We start from the raw sequence: 25,184 nt of genomic DNA, 5'->3' as shown, positions 1-25,184 counted from the left end.
GTCGTACAAAGCTAAAACTCTGTAACATCATCTTTGTATAAATACTTCCTTAGGCATTTGTCTATAAAAATAGTTCGTGCAGATGGAAAAATTGTCACGCGTGTAGGCCCGAAATGCTGGTAGCATGTAATAATTGATTTGCCATCATTCTATATATGCATGTGTGTATGTATGTGTGTATATGTGTATGTATGTTTATGTATGTACTAGTGTATGTATGTGCATGTATATTTATGTGTATATGCATGTGTATATGTATGTGTGCATATATATATTTATTTTATTTATTTATTTATTTTTTGTGTATATATGTTTATGTGTGTTTGTATGTATATACGTATATATGCTTATGTGTGTTTGTATGTATATACGTATATATATATGTGTGTGTGTATGTATGTATGTATATGTATATATGCATATATATGTATGCGTATAAGTGCATATATATGTTTATATATATGTAGGTAAATTTATGAGTATGTATGTATATGTGCATACGTGTATACGTATATGTATGTGAATATGTATGCATATAGGTGTATGTATTTGTATATGTGTGTATATATGTGTATGCATATGTATGTATATGTGTGTGCATGTGTGTATGCATATGTATGTATATGCTTGCATGTATGTATGTATGTGTATTATATATTGTGTAAGTATGTATGCATGTATGTATGTATGTATGTATGTATGGATGGATGTGTATATGTGTGTATTTTTATGGGTATATATGGGTATGTATGTATGTGTGTATATGTACGCGTGTATGTATATATATATATGTATGTATGTATGGCAACGACCGTCTTCAATGTCATGTCTCTTGAGCGTGTGAATTCTCTGGCAGGACTAAAAAAATGTAATCTTCAGGCTAATGGACTTTCAGTGACTGAGGGAGTGGCACTTGTCTGACAAGACGTTGCAATCATCATGTATGTATGTATGTATGTATGTAAACTTCCACAGGTGGACAGTTCTAGAAAAGAACCTTTGCTCATGGAACTTTTGTTTAATATTAAGCAGAGAGTGAGGAGAGTTGTTAACGGATGTTGTAGCTATACAAGTATTTGTTAGGAAAGTTTTACGGGGGTTACCTATAGATTGAAGATTAGTCCAGAACTTACCATAAAAGTAACGACAGAGCAGAGACATACTCGCAACGTCTCATTTGTGACAAAGAGGAAGTAGAGAGGTAAAAAGGTCCTAGATGCTTTATTTTAATAATTCTGATTGTTCCTTCATATTTCTTTTGTTAGTATGATAGGAATTGTTTGGTTATCAGTTTTGTCACATTAAATTTTTATTTAGATAAAAACCATTTCTACCTGACGGGCTTTCTGGTTTTTAATGTCTAGACGAACTGAAACCAATTCTATTTAGATTTTTATCTATAGCTCCAAAGATCCAAATGCACAAAAATTATCAGTAACTGTTTTCAGCACATTCTAACAAAGAAGCTTACATTCGAAAAGTATACCATCATAAAAGAAAAAAATTATTCGACAATATAGAAGTGACAACGTATTTAAAATTTATAAAGAGTAAAATGTAGGATACATCTATACTCCTATAAATTTGTGCTTTCATATTAAAAACCCTTATTTCTATTGGTATTTATTTGGTACCCCACGAAAGCAAAATGTGACACAAGGTCGTTTTTAATATGGAGGAAAACCAGCTTCCCAACAGAAGGGCAAAAAGGGACACTAGCCAAAATAATAATTGTTTCAGTGTAGATGAGGTTTCTCTCCATTGACCAAGGACAAATTAACTTATGTGTAGCATCAGAACAGATACTACACTTTGAGTTATATATATTTTATTCACTCTGAAAGTTTACAACCAAAACAGAAATGAACAAAAAAATTAGGCACAAGGTCACTCAAAAATTGGGGAAGGGTGTCTATGGTCATCCTTCTCACGGTACCTTTGCTAGTCTATGCTTCATCCAAGCTAAAGTTCTCATTCATCACACTAACTCAAGCACACCGGGGGAGGGGTCGTCCTACTTAAGATTCACAAATCATATCGTGTGTGTGTGTTTTCTGTTTGTTATTTATTTTTGACTTTTAATTTTTTTTAAGCAATAAAATAAATGTGTAAACATAAAATCTTGTCCGAAGGCCAAAAACCTTTTGTTTAAAAAGAAAATACAACTTTCTTATATATGGAGCGTGGAATTGCATTCACTATCAAAAGATCTATCTAATTTGCATATTCTTTTAAACATTCATTTTAATTAATTCCCTATTAGTTTTTTTCGGTTTTCTTATGTGATGATCATCTTTGGTTAACTATTCTACATGATTTATACTTGCGTAATATTTGCGTAAAACGTTTACAGAAAACATAAAAATCTTTCTATATATATTTATATATTCGTATATATATTTGTTTAAAAAATGCCTATCAAACTCCTCCTAGAGTCTTTGGTCTACAGACATGAAACTTCATATATAAGGTATTTGAATCCATGCGAAACTTTATATTTGGGTTTTAGCCGGGGGGAAAATCGATGCAAAAGTGTGAAAAATTTAAAAAATCAAATTTGCCAGATGAAGATCGAACGCTGGCATTACGAATATGCTTGCATAACGTGGTAGCTATTAGTTCCTGTTTTAATTTTTAGTCTTGTAGTGAACATCACTTCATAGCTCAGTTATTAACGGCAGGGGCAAAAATAAACCGTAAGCTAAACCTTTTCGTTTCGATACTCGGTGGTGGCGAACGAGTTATTTTTAAAAAAGACTTTTAAAATCATTACTATATGTTGGGTCCAATATAATATAATAAGAAATACGAAGTCCGCATTAAGTAAAATATCATATTTAAGCGTATTTTACGGCCGGGAAATGCCGGACAATGCCGACCACCCTGCTAGTATTATTAGAAAATTAATTAATTCTGACGTGAAATTTCAGGCTATATATATATATATATATAGCGTGTTTTTTGTTTTGGTGGCAGCGAACTTAAAATTGACAACTGTATTTTTTATCGCAGATTTGGCAACTATCGGTTATTTTCAGTTCAGTTTGGTTTGGCAATTAATCATGAAGAGACTGATATCCCTGCAACGTTTAGGAATTGCAAATGATACGATACATTTACGGAGAAAAAATTTGATGAACGAATAATTTTACGAAATACTGTAGACCTGTTAATTGACCACCATTTTATGCGCTTATGAAATAATTGTGGTTCAATAACATATATCCTTAGAGCTGCAATCCGTTGACTGTAGAAATAGAAGTTCTTACTCAGATCCATATATAGACGACAGGGAAAAGTAATCTTTCTGTGAGAATAACTTCTCTCCATTGACATAATGGCTATTTTAAAGGGTAAATAAACAGTTTTTTGTGTCTGTCTTTAACTTTGAATTCGAGTTCAACTCCATTTCGAAAAGAACTTTAAATAATGTGCATTTACTATTTATGTTAAACTGGCAGGAACTGTGGAAATTCTACAGTGGACTCTTTCATATGAATATATTGATGTTGACATTCTGTGGATGTTTAGCGTAAATAGAGACGCCCTGATATTATTGTAGCTCTTTTGTTAAAACTGAAAAAGTATTTATATAAGTTAGCAGAGACACCCAGCATAGCCCGATCGTAAAATACGCTTAACTATGATATTTTAATTCTTGCAGATTTCGTCTATATCATTATAGAGCCAATTTTCTATCGATTTCGATATATTATAAAAATGTGATTTCAAAAATAAAAAAAATCTATGCATATATCTTTGGTGCATCAGTTTGAATAGAAACCGAAACCAAAACTTATGAAGAAAAAAATATATGTGTATATATACAACTTGAGTTCCTTCAGGTATAATCGAAACCGAAACCAAAAGTCTTGATAGAATGATTTATTACAAGAAATGGAAGGTCATAACAATTAAACGACAGTCACTCTGAAAAGTAAGGTGTAAATGGGACACACAAAATAATACACACGCTATCGTATTAACATATAGATGATAGAGAAAATATTTAAAAAAATAGTTTATTTCCTAATCTTGTCTTTAGATGTATCTATTTCTTTTAACTACCACTACATTAACGAACATAGGATCGTCAAATTATGACCAAATATATGTTGTTCATTTGTAGTGAATATATCTTGTGTATTTCTTTTATGTTGGTATATAGAATATATCATTATTTGAACATTTCCAATCTATTTGCACACGTTATAAACGAATCAGTTTGAAGTGATGGGATTATAACAAAAGAATGGCGGCGATCAAATACAACACTGATTAATTCAAAGGAATTTATTACAAGTCTGGTTAAAGAACGTAGAAGGAAGATAATATAATTTGTTTATATAACTTCCGTTTTTTTTTTGTACTGCAGACATCCTGCTGTCCAACGAAGCCATTAAGTACAAAATTTCCTCATGAGTGACGACTTCACAAACAACTGATATTAGTTCCCACGTAAATAAAAATTGTTTGTCACCCGGATAAAAGAATCTCTCGATGATGCTTCAAAAGTGCTTCAATAATAGAGTGTTGTAGTTTGATTGAAGCATTGTGCATAGCGTGTGAGGTAATTTTTATGTTATAGGCCGACACACTGCATTAATTCAGTAATATAAATGTAAATTATGTTTATTTATTTTTTTTTAGATCTTTTTATTGACGAATATTTCGAGGTAGATCTCTTCATCAAAGTAAAAAAAGGGAATTTTTGTTGATTTTTAGATGACTATTGATGATACATCCGTTACTTTTTAAAAAATTAGTTATCTAATTTTTAGGAAATTTTAGGATTCAAAGTTTATCACAAATAATAATAATAATAATACACAGTTCAATCTATGTTTTGTGTGAAGAGAGTGGCCATGGAAAACACAAATCTTAACAGAAATGTATACCTCATCCTCTCTCTCTATTTCTATCGGTATCCGCTTCTCTTTTTTGTTTATATGCCTGCCTTTCTTTCACTTTCTGCTTCTGAATTTATTTATCTCTATCTCTTTTATCGCTCTCTCGTACGCCACACAGGCAAACAATTTTATTGATAAGGAAAGCAATTGGGCGTCATTTATGATTAATCAATTCTTCCCAGCATCCTTTGTATGAAATTATGAGCCAAATTCCTTTAAGGTGCATGACTGACCCAATCGATACACTCACAAACTTTGAGAATCGCCTATGCCAATTTATTCGTATACACGTAATCGCTAATGAGTATTATGCAATAGGTATTGACCGAACAGGGTTGATATGCTGCCGCAATCAATTTTCGCATATAAATAGAGTTAGAAAAGATGACCATTATCGCAGGAACAATGAAATATAAACGTGAAATTCATATTATAAATACAATAAACATCATGTACACAGGCGGCAAAAAGAAAGTACGCACTTATAATTTTTTTCCAAAACTGCAAATTTAAGCTAAATTTAATGCAACTGTTTACACAACCTATACCTCATTTTATTCGCCTGTTATTCCTCTATGAGTTTACCTGTTTATATTTGACTTTTAATTGAAATACTCTAGTGTTCACGTCATTTTAAAAATAACTTCAAATTGAGGAGGCAAAAAGAAAGTCCGCACAATGGAAAATTGTTATTTAAATGTAATTTTAGGACACTAATGCAACACAAATACAACAGGATCACAATGAACTAGTTAATATTTAGTACCATAAGTATTCTGCAATTTGACAGCCTGCAATCTTTTGGGAATTCCTTGAATTAGACTGCAGTAATACTCCGGGGAAAGGACATCCCACTTTTCTTTAATTTTTGCCCAAAGCTCTTCCAAATTTGTAAATTTTATCATTGCATAGTTGTTGCTTGATGTAATGCCATACGTTAGGATTGAGGTCTGTAGATTGTGCAGGCCAATCCAAACACGGAATACCATGCTCTTCCATGAAACTTTGACATTGCCAGCGGTGTGAATGGGAGCATTATTCTGCATGAAGATGGAATTATTATCCAAATTCCGACCAAAGTAAGGTAGAAAATGTTCAGTCAACATATTAATGTACTCGGTCCAATTAATTCGACTTTACAAGCAAACAATAGGCCCTGAACCATTGGTACTAATAATGCCCCATACCAAAACTGATCCTCTATCATCTTGCAGCGTTTAAACTGAGCACCTACGATTAAATTCTTCGTCTTTCCTCCGATGGACGTACTGCCTACTATCACTGCCTAGCCTATTGAACTTGCTTTCGTCGCTAAAAAGCACTTTTGACTAATATGAAGTCATGATTTTCATTGCATCTGACGAAGTCCAGACGGCGCTTTCGGTTCTTTACAGAAATCATTGGCTTGCGTCCTGCAACATATCCTCGCAAATTAAATTCCTTTAATCTGTTCTTGTCAGTAGAAGGAGAGCACTTTTTTAACAAGATTGCATTTGGATTTTGGGAGACGTTTCAAATCTGTTTCTTAGGTTTTGGATCTTCCCTGTTAAAAGTAACTTTAGTACGACTAGATTTAGGGGCATCACGAACACTGACTGTGTTTTGGTACTTTTGCACAGCCTTTCGTACCGTTTTCTCATCACATTTCAATCTGCGGCTGATTTCCCGATTGGATAAACCAGATAGGTGAAGATTAATGAGCTCCTGACGATCACTAAGAGAAAATCGTGACATATGGACTAAATGTTACGTTGTATAACCTGGAACAACAACAATTACGATTAGAGATGCTTTGTTGCCTGTTGGTGGATATTTGAAACTGATTTAGGCGCGATAATTTAAACTGGTTTTAAGCGAATTTGTTGCTACGGACTTTCTTTTAGCCTCCTCAATTTGAAGTTATTTTTTAAATTGACGTTAACACTAGAATATTTCAATTAAAAGTCAAATATAAAAAGGTAAAATTATAGAGGAATAAAAGGCGAATCAAATGAGGTATAGGTTGTGTAGCTTAAATTTGCAGTTTTTGAAAAAATTACGAGTGCTGACTTTCTTTTTGCCGGCACTGTATATGTGATCGATGTCAGATGATAAGCTAATTTGTATATTACTTTCTAAAAAGACATATTAATTAATTTATGCGTTTTTATTATTTTCTAATTCAATGATTGTTTGCATTTCAGTATAACACGTAGTTTTGTTTACGAATATTTTTCATCTCGTAGGTAAAAAGTTTCGAAATTCGAGTAAAATATTGTTGTTTATTAAGAGGGTGTTGTAATTTGACTGAACATTTTAGAAAGGAGATGAAGGTCTACGTTTGTCACAATTTGTTAATTCAGCATTAGATTTGAGAACATATCGATATATTTATACAGTGTGGTCCTAGAAAAGCAGGAAATTTGAAGGTCAGCTTAGATCATGAATAAAGTGATTGCTATTTTTTCATTGTTTTTTTGTTGTTGTCGAGCTTAGATTTCTAAGTTAAGACGCTGCAATGAAGTGCACGGACGCCATTTTGAGTATCTATGATCATAATATAACATTTGTCTTTGAAAATCTTTGTAAAAATAATTCTTTGTAAAAATTATTCTTTGTAAAAATTATTCTTTGTAAAAATAATTCTTTGTAAAAATTATTCTTCGTAAAAATTATTCCTTGTAAAAATAATTCTTTGTAAAAATTATTCTTTGTAAAAATAATTCTTTGTAAAAATTATTCTTTGTAAAAATTATTCGTTGTAACTACTTCTCCGCCATGGTTGATGGAACGAGAACATGCTACCCCCATGGATTAGATAATAGGTTCCTTTCGAAATTCCGTGCAGATTCCCGAGTTTGACAGAATGATTCTCAAGTCTGACAGAAAGATTCCCGAGTTCGACAATATTCACCTGACTCTAGGGCAATTGCCCTTGACATATCAAAAGCCTTCGATAAAGTATGGCGCAATCAACATATTTCCAGCTACGGTATAACTGGTAATGTTTTCTCGATCATTAAATCATTTCTCTCTGATAGGCTCATAAGAGTACTGGTTAATGGGCAGAAATTAGAGGCCCTCGGTATTAATGCTGGAGTCCCTCAGGGGTCCATCCTGGACGCAACTCTCTTCCTGATCTACATTAATGATCGCCCAAAACACATACTTAAATCATTCGTTGACATTTCTGCTGATGACACGACCATCTATGGCAACACACCAAAGGCCGTAAATGACAAAGTGCTCTCTGATTCTCTCTCCTCTAATATTGAGCATGTGGTACAGTGGGGGAAGAGGTGGCTTTACTTTTAATGCATTTAAAACCAAGCTCCTGTCTCTACATCATCAATGCTCTTCTGGCATCAATTGAAATGGATGGCTCTCGACTAGGGGAAGCTCCGTGCTTTGATAAGCTTCTGGGCTTGACCTTTACTCCTGACCTGAAATGGAACACGTACATCAAGTCTATTGCCAAGGTCGCTGGAAAAATGGTAGGATCCTTCTACCGCTCCAGAAGATATCTCACTGCTGATGCAATTCTCTACTTATATAAAAGCCAAGTACGTTCAAGGATAGAGTACTGCTGCCACATCTGGACAGGAGCTGCTAAAAACAGAGTACAAAATAGGCTTCGTGGCTTAGTGAGGGATGCCCTTTTCTCTTCCCTGCAACCACTCTCCCATAGGAGAGACGTTGCGAGCCTCTCTTTGTTTTATCGTTACTTCCATGGCTCCAATGTCTGGTCCTCCCAATCGTCTGAGCTCCAATCCCTGGTCCCCCTCGCCGATCTTTCACGAAAAACACCCGTCTAGTGTAAACCACTGTCAAAAATTTTCCCCAGTCTTTATCTGTGCCAAAACCAAAACGCAGATTCCATGAACGAAGCTTCTTTCTTAGAAGTGCACGCCTGTGGAACTCTGTCCCGTCTGCCTGTTTCCCACCTGACTACAACTTTGATGTCTTCAAGTTCAACATAAACAAATTCCTGATGAACCGCCCCCTTAAGTAGACACTTTATCAAATCTTAACATTAACGTACTGTACACGCAATAACCCTTATCCCCGAGTGGCTTCCGAACCTTGATAAATGGTGACCACCTTGTACAAAAAAAATAGAGATGTAAAAATGACACTGAAGATGAGAAGAGTACCTATTTACTATGCCTCCCCACGGAGTTAGGCACCAGAAGAATCCAGTAATACAAACAAGTTATATTTCTTCAAAAGAGCCGCCAGAGATAGATTGGGTACACACGACAAACATGTTTTGTATATAATAAAGAGGAAAATGGAGAGAAAGCAAATATTGCCTGTTTACTTTTTATGCAGCATTAAAGACTCTGCAGGATTCAAACGAACGACAACTGCACATTAATTCACAAAGCATTATCTTTGATCATTCCTAGGTGACTGTATATATTATTAGACATCAAAAGTTTAATTTTGAGTTATGTGAATATTATGATCTTTATTGGCTCCATATTGTCCCTGCCATCCATTGGCTCATCGAACATCTATCAGTAAGAGTTAAACTCACATTTTATTTCTGTAACAGAGAAGAATAAAAATGGAGAATTCGATAATGGACACACGAATAGGATTCAAGCGTCAGGCTGTGAATGTAATTTGTTGAATGTTATTAAAAGTATGTAATCAAAAGGTACAATGATACAATATGATTTTCAATATATAATTTATTAAAAGGGGTATAAATAGAGACGACGTCACAAAAACAGTGGGAATAAACAAGATAATAAAGTAGGGTAAATATGGTTAAAAGAACAAAGCAAATTAAAAATTTTAAGACGTAAGCATCATAAAGAATGTTTTGCTTTTGAATAAAACACTTAGTAAAATTCAGTTCTAGGTTGAAGGTTCAATCCTCAAAGCCTTTGTGCATTAAAAACGAATGAAAAGGTATTATTTGAATTCTTTGGACTACTTGACTATTAATTTCACAACAACAATTTTTGAGATAATGATTAATTATTCATATTATTTGGATTTTCCAATAAATATTCTCATCTATAGTGTTATTTTCAAATTACTTTAGTTGATATAACTTTCAACCTTCTTCAAGGATCCGTTGGTGTAATGGATAAAGTAAAATTCGATTGTAAATTTCTTGCCGTAAAGATGAGAACAATAGCCCGCATAATTCAAATAATATTTGGATTATTCGGACTATTGTCCTTATCTTGAATGTTATTCTCACAACGTTTCGGCCGATGCAACCTCCAACCTGCGTTTTGTCGAACCCGAGAATTATTATGTAAATCTCGAGGATCTATACGGAATTTGAAATGAAAACCTTTATTCAATCAACGGGGTTAGTTTGCTTTTGACTGAGCAGAAATTTTCAGTAATTTATAATTATACTAGCCTGACCTGTTGAAGATCTACATTAGCATCTTTCATATATAATATATTGACGCGGGGCATTCTGTGGACGTTCAGCGTGAATGGAGACCCCGCGATATTATTGTAGCCCTTTTGTTAAAATGTAAACGTATTTGTCTAAGTTATCTGGTTAATGTTGTGTCATAATATATCTGCTTATTACGGTTTATCTCCAATATTCTATTAGGAGTCTGTGACACATTTCCATTGTAGGGACGCCCGGCGAGAACGGAAACCCCACGATATCATTATCTTTATGCAGAACAGATGCTACCTTTGGATCCTAGCCAGAAAACCAAGAAGGTATATTTTAGTTTCACGTTTTTTTTTTTTTTTACATAGGCATCACCACATTATCAAGGCCAAGAGGCCACTCAAGGATAAGGGTTAAAGAGTGTACAGTAGAAATTGGACAATATAGTAATCATTAGTAATGAAAATTTGGTAAATTTGATAACTTATATGGAACGGCTCATCAAGAACTTATTTACGTTAGACTTAAAGACAACCATATTGTAGTCAGCCGGAAAGCAGGAAAACGGAAGACAATTCCACAGGCGTGCAGTTCTAAGAAAGAAGCTCTGTTCATGGAATCTACGTTTAGGTTTAGGCACAGATAAAGAGTGGGGAGAATTTTTGATAGTGTTTACAGCTAGACGAGTGTTTCTTGTGAAAGTTTGGGGAGGGGGGACCATAGATTGAAGCTCAGTCGAACACTTTCCATGAAAATAACGATACATCAGAGACAAACTCGCAACATCTCTTCTGTGAGATAGAGGTTGCAAGGAAGAGAAAAGGACATCTCCTACGAGGCTACGAAGTCTATTTTGAACTCTATCAAGGCAGGACAAGTCCTTTCTAGCAGCTCCTGCCCAGATGTGGCAACAGTATTCCATCCTTGGACGTACCTGGCTCTTATATAGATAGAGAATAGCATCAGCAGTGAGATATCTACAGGATCGATAGAAAGATCCCACCATTTTTCCAGCGGCCTTGGCAACAGATTTGATGTACGTGTTCCATTTAAGATCAGGAGTAATGGTCAAGCCCAGAAGCTTGTCAAAACTTGAGGCCTCCTGAAGACGAGAGCCATTCATTTCAATTGATGCCAGATGTGGGTCAGAATGTTGATGATGTAAAGAGAGAAGCTTGGTTTTAGATGCATAAAAAGTAACCGGCCACTCCTTACCCCATTGTACTACGTGCTCAAGATCAGAGGAGAGAGAATTGGAGAGAACTTGGTCGTTTATTGTCTTAGATGTGCTACCATAAATGGTAGTGTCGTCAGCATAGATGTCTACAAATGATGTAAGGATGTGATTTGGAAGATCATTAATATAGATCAGGAAAAGAGTTGGGCCCAGGATGGATCCCTGAGGGACACCGGCATTAATACTGTGAGCTTCTGATTTTTGCCTCTCAACTACTACTCTTATGAACCTATCAGAAAGAAATGATTTAATAATTGAGAAGACATTTCCAGCAATACCATAGCTAGAGATCTTATGAAGTAAACCTTTATGCCATACCCTATCAAAGGCCTTAAATATGTCAAGAGCAATTGCCCTAGAAAGGTTGCCTCCGTCGAGAGATTTGCTAATCCTATGAGATATAACTATAAGCACATCTGCTGTAGATCTAGCAGAACGGAAACCATATTGAGTTTCACTAAGAAGGTTATTTTTGTTGAGATGGTTGATTACTTCTGTATTTAACACAGATTCCAGCAACTTACTCATGACGCACAGGAGACTTATTGGCCTGTACTGAGAGGGGGATGAGCGATCACCTGAATTCTTAAATACAGGGCATACTGATGAAATTTTCCAGGGAGATGGGAAACGGTTCTCCTTAAGACAGCGTTTAAACAGTTTTGTAAGTACGACCCAAAATCGATATTATTAAAAAAAAATGTCTTTGGTGATCGGAAGATCCTATTTGTTTAAAAGGAAGATAGAAGGTGATAATACACAACACGCATTAAATTAGCGTGTCTATATACTAATTTAGTGTTTGTTGTATATTATCACCTTTTATCCTCCTTTCCATAAATAGGATCTTCTGATCGAATAATTTATAATCTGGAAGCTGTGATATACGTACGTATGTTAAAGGTATTACCGTATAATATATATAGCAGAACCCGTGGAAATTCCATGGTAGTTGAATTTTTAAAAATACATTTATTTTTAAAATACAGTATAAATAAAATGAATGAAAATATAATAAAACAAATAACAACGAATTTAAAAGATTTTTAGCAACTTCTTTTTTTAACTATTTAATTGATTTAAAAAATGTATATTTTTCAATGAAAATTCAACACTCAACACATTTTTTTGTTTTGTATTTCTGATTAATTTTTTAATAAATTATAAAGGAACAGACGTTAATTCACTTGCGCATTTAAAAAAAATTAAAAAGAAACTATTATAAAAAACTTACAGTCTCCTCTTAACATGACTTTTTTAAATTATAAAATAAAAAGCCAATTTGAAACCGTAAAAAGACAACTATGCTTTTTTTTTTAAAGTTTTGTAGAGGAACTGGTTTTAATGATCTTTAACTGATAAAGAGCGGCTATAAAGGCAGGCAATTCGTTTCTCATTGTGTGTGAGTGCGTTCCTTTTGGACTCCGAAACGGTTGGGCCGATTTTTATGAAATTTCACACGAAGGTACTTCATGTGCCTGGCAGTGTTCTTGGATAGGTTTTGTATCGGAATGTCTTCACTATGTATCGATAATCGATGATCGAACTAATCAAATGAAAGAAGGAACAGGCGATTTTGATCAAAATTAACACCTTGCACAGCCTAACATCACAAGTGCATTAGAGAAGTTTTATTATCAGATAAGTCGAAAATGTCGGACATGTAAAATCAACAGTACATTATTTTATATGACAGAAGCGCGTTCAAAATGAATGTTTCTGTTTAAAGCACCATGATACTTGACTTTTTCATTTTAAACTTAAATTCAAGCGATTATCACCACACATACAGTAAGGCCAGGTATAATAAATCAGCAGTAGGTTTAAATAACCGATAGAGGGTTGATATAATGTAAAACCAAATGACCAAGTTTTTTCCCTATTTACTCATCATTTATCAAGGATGGGAGCCAAATCAATAATAAAGGTGAATGATTGTTAGGTAAGGCAATACCGTGATGATCAGTCATGGTGGAAATCGGATTAGTTTATTTATTTTAGAGGACGACTTATCAAGAACTTATTTATATTGAACTTGAAAATGACCATGTTATAGTTAGCTGGGAAGCAGTTCCGCGGTATTGTGTTCCATAGACGGACAGTCCTGGAGGGGGGGGGACAAAGTACGTTTCATGAATGTCTGTTTGTTAGCAAAATATTGGTAAATATTATTTTCGTTTGCAAAGAGTTTTCTTCCAGTTAGAAATCACGCTTGACCACCACGACAGAAGGTAATGCTTTATTTTTTTTACCTTTTTTTTTAATCCTTTGAGAGAATGCCAGGAACATTCTCCAATGAACATGTTTACATTTTGTTTGCAAACGGAGAAGTCAACATTCCAGCTGTCACAACTGTTTCGTTTAGGTGTGTTCACAAGAACAGGTCTTAAGCATTTTCAGAGAAAAACACACACGCACAGAAAATTAAATAATAAAGTGACGCATCTGAATGACAAAGTTATGACGTTTAGACCAATCTAATTTTGTTTTCCTGACATTTTCCCCTCTAATATAATCGGATATACACAGTGTAGCGTATGTGTTTTTTATTTCGGGTCGTTTCTATGTAGTTGCAGTGGTGATGTGTAAGGTTGACAAGAAGGTTCTTGCGGAATGTTTAATTTTGATTTCAAATTTGCAAATAAGTTTTCGTTATAATACGTTTACTGTATATTTAATTTTGAAGAGCGTTTTTCGATCCATCCAATCCTTTAAATTACAATCGTTTTAAAACTATTATGTTTTATTTTCAGAACGTTGAATACAAGATGGAAAAAAGAAAATCAATTCAAGTTAGGCCGAATAGCTGCTGAAACAACTCGCGATATCAATGAAGCATTTGGTCCAGGAACCACTACTGAACCGCACAATGGTGGTTTAAGAAATTTTGTGGCGGCGACTACAGTCTTGAAGATAATGAGTTTTTTTTCTAAATAAATTAAGTCTTACACTTTCTTATACCCTAAATGTAAAAGAAACCTTAATATAAGAACCGAGTAACCACTGATAAAAAGTTAATGATTGACATCAAATGGCTGCTTGTAGCATTCTATTAAGACAATACTTTAATTAGATGCCCAAGACTAAATCATTTTACCTAATACTATGATATGTAAGTAATATTGCGAAATAAATAGTTAATTTTTCTAAACAAATACGATTATATTCTGAATGTTTAAATAAAACAAATATGAATTTATTTATTCATTTAAACTAGAGGCGCCTTTTGTTTTTCAATTATTATCTGTTTGTTTTTAAGCATAAATATACGTTGGTTTCTGTTTGTTAAAATCAGTTCTAAGTTACACTCTCTCAGAGATTAAAGGTTCAATTATCAATTCAGACGACACTATAATACAATTAGAATTATTTAGAATCTCTCCCTAGTCTTAACTAACGGAACAAAAGCATGCTATCCCCGTGGATAAAATAAAAGGGTTTCATTCGAAATTCATATGTAGATTCCAGAATTTGACAGAAAAAAATCACGAGTTCAACAGAAAGACTGCCGATGGTGATATTGTACACCTGAAGAAGGTCAGAGGTTACATCGACCGAAACATTGTGAAAATAACATTGAAGATGAGAACAATATTCCAGAAAATGCAAATAATACAAATAATCAACCCTCATCTAAAAAAATTTAGAAAAATAATCCTCTCATGATATTTGTCATCATTCGACTCACCATCTATCCATTTAATTAAAACTTATGTGATTTTAAACTTTGATAGGTGGTAAGTTTTTAGTCAAATTGCAAAATGTCTTTACTATTAACCAGGAAGTGTCATCGCCTATTTGCTTAGCAAGAAATTCATCTAATGATTTCTGTGTCTCTAGTGGACAAATAGACACGTATAGATTAAAAGAAAATGTTACCTAAATTAAACTGAAAATGAGATGGAACCAATTCAGCGTTATCCTTTATCATCTATATGCATATAAATTCAAACATAAACGCCTTTACAGACAACCCGTCCCTTGAGTCAGCAAATATCAAACGTCTGTAATGTTTATTTTAGAGTCATTTTAGACAATCGACCATGAACTGGTGCCTCTAATAGAAAATACCAAGCCTGGCAACACATGCCAATATTCGCATACGGTTTCCCATGCAATGTAGTTGTGTATATATATATATATATAAATTCTGCAAATCGGTTTTAATTATATATATATATATATATATATATGTATATATATATGTATATATATATGTATATATGTATATATATATGTATATATTTATATATATGTATATATACATATACATATATATATATACATATATACAGATATATATGTATATATATGTATATATATACATATATATATACATATATACATATATATATATGTATATATATGTATATATATACATATATATATACATATATATGCATATATACATATACATATATATACATATATACATATATATACATATATATATATAATTAAAACCGATTTGCAGAATTTATATATATATACACATATATATATACATATACATATATATACATATATATATATACATATATATACATACATATATATATATAAATTCTGCAAATCGGTTTTAATTAGGATGTTATCTATAGGATTCATAATTTGCATAAATGACTGTAGACTTCCGGTTAAAAATGTACAGACATGCGTACACGCGTCGATTTAAATATTTTTTTATATGGAAATCGCTCCAGACAAAACATGAAACCAGGAATTTATGTAATAAGCTAAAAAACACTAATTCAAGATCAAACGCTTGACAAAGAAAAACTTTAGATGGAAAAGGTTCTGACCCCAAAAAATCAATTTTTCCTCCTGTCAGAAATATCGCTCAAATCTATCTCTAACGTATTTGCTAATGCTGCCAGTCCGTCTACGTAGGTCTCAATTATACAAGTCTTATTCTATAGACAATAATAATAAGTAAGAATAACAGAAAATTAACATATCTATCGGATCATGGCTGACGAAAATTAAATAAAGGAGCAGGTTGGACATTCTGTATAGGTTCGTGATAAAAGAAAAGATGGCCCTGAAGAACTTTGGCGGTTACATTAGCCAAAACGTAGTAAAAATAACAACCAAAATAAGAATAGTATTCCCATCTACTTCTTACAGCATTTCGGCTGATGAACTTCTGGCTTTATCCAACTCTGGTATCTGCAAATTTTATTTAATCGATTTGAATAGCATGTTGCCATTCTGTCAGCCAGGATCAATTAAAGAACCCGTGACATAACAGATAAGGTACTAGGTAAAATTAATTTCTAAGTGACACTCTTCCAAAGGTTGAAGGTTTAATCCTCAGTGCAGGCGATATTAAGAATACAATTTGGAATTACTTAAGTCTTCTGCTCGGTTATGGTTGACAGAAAAAGAGCATGCTATCTCTGAGGATAAAATAAAAAAGTTTTCTTCGAAATTCCCTGCAGATTCCCGAATTCAATGGAAACATTTTCAAATTCGACATAATACACATGAAGGGTCAGAGGTTACATAGGCTTACAAATTATTAATCCTCATCTCAAAATTTCAGAAAAAAATGAGAATAGTAGTTCAAACCACACATTGATTATATGTTTAAATCACGCAAATCTAATATATAAACAACTATATGTCTGTCTGTCTGTTATCCAGTTTGTCGGTCTTAGGTTTGTGTTTACTATAAGCTTTTTACACATATATTACACAAGTATAAATAATGTAGAATACCTGCATGAATATAATTGCAAATGCTTTAGTCGCCATGCCCACCGCGCTCACCGCGACTGACGATTTGTGGGCGTTGAAAATAAGCTTAATCATTTCAAGGCGTATGATAACTTTGCAAAAAATGTCCACGCAAAAAGTGATCACGCCTTGTAAAAACGGCCCAGTTAATGGTCAAAGAATTAATGTTTTGGACCAACTTTTGGATATTTGTCACACGAGAGACCGATCATTGTAGCGATATCACTTTTCTCAGTGTTAGTCGTATCTACTAAAAGTTTTAGTGAGACATACAAACAAACATACATACACACACACACACACACACACACACTATAATTATACATACATGTACAGGCTTGTTTCGATCTGTAGTTTTAATAGTAACTGTGTAACGTAAAATATTCCCCTGGAAAAAAATTCTACTTTTTATCCTTAAGAGAAAAAGACTATTTTTAAGATCAGATTTTTTCGATTTTAGAAAATGATTTGTGGGAGTTTTTATTATTTCCAGTGTTGCCAATTGAGGTAAAAAAAAAAAAACGAAAAAAAAAAAAAACAACAAAAAAACAAAAACAAAAAAAAAAAAACAAAAAAAAAAAAAACGCTAAGTCAATGAAAAAGAAATGTCCAGAAATCGCTAGGTTTTTAATTTTTGTCGTCTGAAATTTTCTAAGACTATTAATTTTAAACAAAAAAATCTCTAAAAAAAGAAAAACGTTATATTTTAACGTCACACGCTTCATAAATATATTATGAATATACAAAATATTCCGTGTTTTCTCACTGTATATTTTTGGAGTTATATTAAAGCGGTTGGCTCCCCAGAAAGTTTTCAAATTTTTAAGCTAGTTCTATCTGTTTTTTGGAGAAGGTATATTTGGTTTTTGCAAGGAACAAGTCATAAAATCAGCTAGTGTTTAATATAGAAATTAAATCGAAATATATTACAAAGTAAACATAATCATGGCGTACCGAAATATTTAATACTGCCGAATAAATTCTCTTCAAATATCAGAAAAATTAATATTTATAAATAGTTAATTATAGATTTGTTGTTTTTTGTAAATTTTAAAATTATTACAGAAGCCTGTGTGTATTTTTTTCTGAAATGTTTTCCTTGTAATTGATTGGAAATTATAAGACAACCAAAGATTAATTTTAATTTTAAAACAAAGCCAGATTGCATCAGTTTGTCTTAGCTTACAACATGCTACATGTTACTTGAAAAGTTTCCATAAATAGTTGAAAATAGTCGACGATTAGAAGGCAAAATGAGAAAACGATATAAGAACAAAATATTTAACAACGAACGAATTTCTAAATACATGTTATTATTTAGAAAACCATTTTTAACATTAAGAGAGCGTGGGCTTTTTTTTTTTTTAAATGGTAGTTACCACTTACCAAGGCCCGAAGGTCACTCGCGGATAAGGGTTATTGCGTGTACAGTAATGAACGCGAGAATATCGTAGTAATGGAGATTTGATAAATCGGATTATTTAAGGGGGCGGTTCATCAGGAATTTGTTTATGTTGGACTTGAAGAAATCCAAGTTGTAGTCAGGTGGGAAACAGGTAAACGGAAGAGAGTTCCACAGGTGTGCACTTCTAAGAAAGAAACTTTTTTCATGGAATCCGCGTTTTGATTTAGGCACAGATATAGAGTGGGGGAAATTTTTCACAGTGGATTCAGCTAGACGGGTGTTTTTCGTGAAAGATTGGCGAGGGGGGACCAGGGATTGGAGTTCAGACGAGCACCTGCCATGAAAATAACGATAAAACAAGGATAGGCTCGCAACGTCTCTTCTGTGGGAGAGAGGTTGCAGGGTAGAGAAAAGGGCATCCCCCACTAAACCACGAAGTCTATTTTGTACTCTGTCAAGGCAGGATAGGCTGTTTTTGGCAGCTCCTGCCCAGATATGGCAACAGTATTCCATCCTTGGACGTACTTGGCTTTTATATAGATAGAGAATTGCATCAGTAGTGAGATATCTTCTGGAGCAGTAGAAGGATCCCACCATCTTTCCAGCGACCTTGTATGTGTTCCATTTCAGATCAGGAGTAAGGGTCAATCCCAGAAGCTTGTCAAAACATGTAGCCTCCCCAATTAATGCCAGATGGGGATCAGAGCGTTGATGATGTAAAGAAAGAAGCTTTGTTTTAGATGCATTAAAAGTAACCAGCCACCTCTTCCCCCATTGTACTACGCGCTCAAGATCAGAGGAGTGAGAATCAGAGAGATCTTTCTCATTTACAGCCTTTGATGCGTTGCCATAGATAGTCGTGTCATCACCATAGATGTCAACGAATGATTTAAGCATGTGTTTAGGGAGATCATTGATGTAGATTAGAAAGAAAGTTGGGTTTTGTTTACTGTTCAGTGCCTTCTCTCCATGAATGAAGTGAACATTTTATTTTAATTGTAAAAAAAATGGTGGGTTATTAAATTGATTTGCTTTGCTGTATAAAAATTAAAAACAAAAACAAGATGCTTGATATCAACAACAACAACAACAACAATAATAATAATAATAATAATAATAATAATAATAATAATAATAATAATAATAATAATAATAATAATAATAATAATAATAATAATAATAATAATAATAATAATAATAATAATAATAATAATAATAATAATAATAATAATAATAATAATAATAATAATAATAATAATAATAATAATAATAATAATAATAATAATAATAATAATAATAATAATAATAATAATAATAATAATAATAATAATAATAATAATAATAATAATAATAATAATAATAATAATAATAATAATAATAATAATAATAATAATAATAATAATAATAATAATAATAATAATAATAATAATAATAATAATAATAATAATAATAATAATAATAATAATAATAATAATAATAATAATAATAATAATAATAATAATAATAATAATAATAATAATAATAATAATAATAACAATAACAACAACAATAATAATAATAACAACAACAACATTTGTATATTAACATTCTCAGCTAAATCCGCATTTCAAAATAAAATATTACTTCTATAGTTGATTACGTCTGAAACCCTTAAAAAAACATCGACGGAAAGAAAAGCAATCAAGTTAGTATTTAGAGTGGGAGATCAGTTTCGAATATAAATTTAACGCAAAAATAATCATCATTTGTGGGCTAATTTTTTTTATGGATGTTAACTAAATTGTTTCCGACTAACTTAAGTTCGATTGACAACGTTGTAAAACCGTGCGTAATCGCTTAAAAAAGTAGAAACCCTCCCCAAAATAAACGCACATAATTTATCTATAATAATAATAAAAAATGTTTTTATTTAACTGCCATAACACACTGAAATGTTTCGGAAAAAGACGCTGATTTTACGTTAAATTTATGCGTGAAACTGATCTTGCATATTAAATTCGTAAATAAATCGTCTTATATTAAATTTTTATAATTATGAGGGTTTATAGGTAATGTTATTAATTTAAAGTGTAAAACGGTACGTGTAAATACTTTATTCTCCTGAAATTATCGGTAATTTTCATTGAGTTTTCATTTTTTCGCTAATCGTAATTGCATATTTCACGTAAAATGATCACCTTTTTCGCAACAGAAAGTGTTTTTAAGAACAGGTAACGGATTTTGTTTATTTTTAATTTTGGTTCATGTTCATGGTCAAACTATGATAAAAAAAAAAACATGTCAAAAGTTATAAAAGACACAACCCCTTTCTACTATTAACCCTAAGTCCGAGTGATAATACAAAAAATAAATCGATTACTTGTGTTTTTATGGTTTTGCCGATTGGGCTTTGGGGTCAGTGGTAAAAAATTTAGTTAACTGTTTTAAAATAATTAGAATGGCCGAAAACTAATGATTCTTTTACGTTAAATTTATGAATTTCGGAAAATTGGGCAACGGAAAAAAAGGCAACTGAAGAAAGGCCAACGGAAAAAGGATCATTTTCGTCAGCTAGGAAAAAGGGGCAGTTATTTTATAAATATTGGTTGAAAATAATTTTTTTTGCGGTAGATGTAGTTTTATGAAGAGGCCCCCATCCATCACTCCAATTAAAAAAAAAAACAAAACAAAACATATTAATATACTAATTGTTTTGTTTTGTGTTCTCAAAATTGTGAATTTTTCTGTTGAAGTTCGAGAATCTGCACAGAATCGAGGTCGGAGGTTACATCGATCGAGACGTTAACAAAATGTAATATCTGTTCTGGTACTACAGTTCACCTATTTTCTTCTCGTTCAATAAAGAAGAAATCCTTATAGACTGAGGCAATTCATAATTTTGCTCCGACTCAGAGTGACCCGTTTATTTTTGGAGCTGAATATTCCTTACATTAAAAAAAAAACGACCTTTTGTCTAACATTACCCTCTACGGAAATCAAATAAATAGGACACTCAACATGAGAACAGTAGTACGAAACGTGTTCATAACTTATAAAAATCGATTTTATTTGGTTTTAAAGAACCCTTAACATTTTAAGATCCTTTTTAAAATAAAATTCTGGGGGAGGGGTAGCTGCTTTTTAAAAATACTCTTGAACAACGAACTATTTTCAATTGATAATTCAATAACTGCCCTAAATTTACGTGCGCTACTAACCCTCCATTCTGGCCCTGTCGGTGGGGCATTAGAATACGCTGACTGTCCCCCTGCAGAGGGTAAAAGTCCCTCAATGGGGGTCCTGGATATGACCTTAAACTATATCCAGTGGTGAGGCTCCAGCTTGTGGGCTTTGGGGAGTGTGGAGTGACCCTTTTATTACCATTGCTCCCAGGTCCACTCTGACCCGGAGTGGTAGTACCTGTTAGGGTCCCAACTATGGGTTAAATAGAAACCAACGTGAAAACAACAAATATATTCTATTAAATTTTTTTTACAAAATCTTTGGATTCGGCATTAAATAACCCCGAAAGGGTTGATATGCCGTAAAACAAAAACAACCAAACAACCAAATAAGCCTCCATTCTAAATTTTAAAATAGCTTTGTTTTTAGTGGGTGCAAAAAATATCACCTCCAAAAGTAGACTATCATGGGAGGGGGTACTTTTAAAATGTAGATATAATTTCTTTTTAATTTGACAAAATTGAAAATGTTTTCCGTTGATGTAATATTATCCAAAGCTTTATATGCATTTATTGTGAGATATTCCTGTATATTTTTTTTAAAAACTTTTTCGAAACCTGAGAAAGATACAATAAAACATTAACACTTTCAGAAGGTATGGTAGTCAGTCAAAGCGGCTTCAACAAAATTAAACCTCCACATTCGTTTAACTGTGAACTCTCTTAGAAGCGCCATTCAGACATTTGGCAAGTAGATGCGAAAAAATACTGGAACATTTGAACATTTAAACGGCTTCAGACGGTTTCTGGCGCCGTAAGAATCCCTAAGCATAAGCATAAGTAAATGACATTTAGCAGAATCAAAGAAAACTTTTAACGGCCTAACGTTTACAGGGAACATGAACTGCAATAGATTCATTGAGAGCATTGCCAAGCCTGCTTCAAAGAAGGTGGACTCTCTACCGTGCTAGAAAATTACTTGCGCCTGAAAGTATCCTGTACCTCTATAAGGCCACCATTCGCCCATGTATGGAGTACTGTTTTCACATTTGGGCTGGTGCATCTGCTGCTTGTCTCTCACTCCTCGAGAGGGTTCAAAATAGAGTCGCCAACCTTATAGGTTCTGAACTGTCATCTAGGCTTCATCCTCTGTCCCATCGATGAAATGTTGCACCCCTCTGCATGTTCTACTAATACTTTAATGGTGAATGCTCTGACGAACTGCAAACACTTGTACCCGACAAACCGGACAAGCAACTAAGTCCCACTCCTTTACAGTAGAGATCCCTAGGTGTAAGAAAGCCTTTTACTCCAATAATTTCTTCCCCAGAACTGCAAGTCTTTGGAACTCCCTTCTGGGATTCTGCTTTCCCAACTGTACTGATATGCAGAAGTTCAAGTGTAATGTGAACAGACATCTTGCCAATAATCCTACTGTAACTTATGTCCTCGATAGTAGCCCTCTACTTCAAAGTGGCACTGTGCCTTGTTTGGGGTGAAAATTGATATAAAAATAAAAAAATGATGCTAAAAGTTTTTCACGCGGAAACATGAAAATTCACAAATTCATATCAAATTCAATTCAAAACTAAGCCTTTTTACAACGTTTTGTCCATTCCTTGTAATATTTGTCAGTGCTGAGTGAGGGAGCAGACAAAAACCTACCGGGCAAAACCCAACTGGACAAAAGCATAAATCCATAAAATAAATAAAGATTGAAAATGACACTTTTTATATTTTATTTTTATTTAATTAGCAATAATGCTTGATATTATTTTTCTTGACAAAATATTTCTTTAATGTTAAATAATTTTTTCGATACCTTGTAAATAAACAACATTCTTGTAGTGGTTGCCTGGTGAATTTTCGCAAAGTTTCAAGTTTTGTTTTGTTTATTTTACGCAAATATAAAAACATTACATCCTATTTGAATGTTATTATGATCTATAGAGTTTAGTTTATTAAAAGTTTAAAAACAATAAAGATCTATTATCGTTACAAGCAATGGAAAATAAAGTTTTAAAAATATCAAAAGAATACATTTTAGAATCGGAATTTAGGCACAAATTTTTCCGATTCCGATACTAATTTCGATACCTCCAAAAGTTCCGATTTTTCTGATTCCCGATTCCGATTAATCGTCCAAACACTAATACACACACACACACACACACCCATATATATATATATATATATATATATATATATATATATATATATATATATATAGTCATCAACATACAGTACTGTTTCGCTGTTTCACAGCTCATCAGTGCGGCTAGACAGGCAACTGCCTGGAGCCAGAATCGAAAATCGACCGCCCAAATGACAGTCAAGACTTCTAACCATTGCGCTATACGGTTGATGCTGTGTGGGTAATGAATTAACGACGTTTTGACATCGTCCAAATGCCTCCGCTCGATTTGTTTACACAAATAGCGTCGCTTAATGCGCTAATGGCAGTTTGTATGTCACTTCCCGATATGCTCAACCCAATATAGGGAGCATTACAGTCATCCGCATACAGTACTGTTTCGCTGTTTCACAGGTCATCAGTGCGGCTAGACAGGCAACTGCCTCTAACCAGGATCGAAACCCCACCGCCTAAATGACAGTCAAGACTATATATATATATATATATATATATATATATATATATATATACATATATATATATTCAGTAATGTGATTGATAATTTAAAATTCAAATTAGAATTAAATTAAAAATCCGTTTCACAAGAAGGAACAACAACAAAATCAATAATTTGTACGATCGTTTCGGAAAACAATGTTTGTATTGTAGTAGACATTAAGCCACGGACAATAATTTTTACATATAGTATTTAAAAAAACAAAAGTTTCCTCATCAGCAAAAGTATTGGGAAGGGTTTTTAATATATGTAAAGGACACCATAAATAAACCATGGTGTCTTTTACATATATTAAAAACCCTTCCCAATACTTTTGCTGATGAGGAAACTTTGTTTTTTTTTAAATACTATATGTAAAAATTATTGTCCGTGGCTTAATGTCTACCACAATAAAATTAATGTTTTCCGAAACGATCGTACAAATTATTGATTTTGTTGTTGTTCCTTCTTGTGAAACGGATTTTTTATTTAATTCTAATTTGAATTTTAAATTATCAATCACATTACTGAATATTAAATTAGCTCTAGGATATTTACCTATCGAGCTTATTATTTATCTAAATTATAACGAGCAGTTTTTCTTTTCCTCTATTTTAATTAAATTATTAATTTTACTATTACATTAGAATACACTCTGCTCTTTAGACTATTGTTCTAATCTCCTTTATATATATATATATATATATATATATATATATATATATATATATATAACTACTTCATTT

Source organism: Euprymna scolopes, chromosome 17, assembly GCF_053919585.1.
Source record: "Euprymna scolopes isolate OS-2025 chromosome 17, ASM5391958v1, whole genome shotgun sequence".
NCBI lineage: Eukaryota > Metazoa > Mollusca > Cephalopoda > Sepiida > Sepiolidae > Euprymna > Euprymna scolopes.
The sequence above is the reverse complement of the archived record's forward strand: the minus strand, read 5'-3'. Positions refer to the sequence as shown.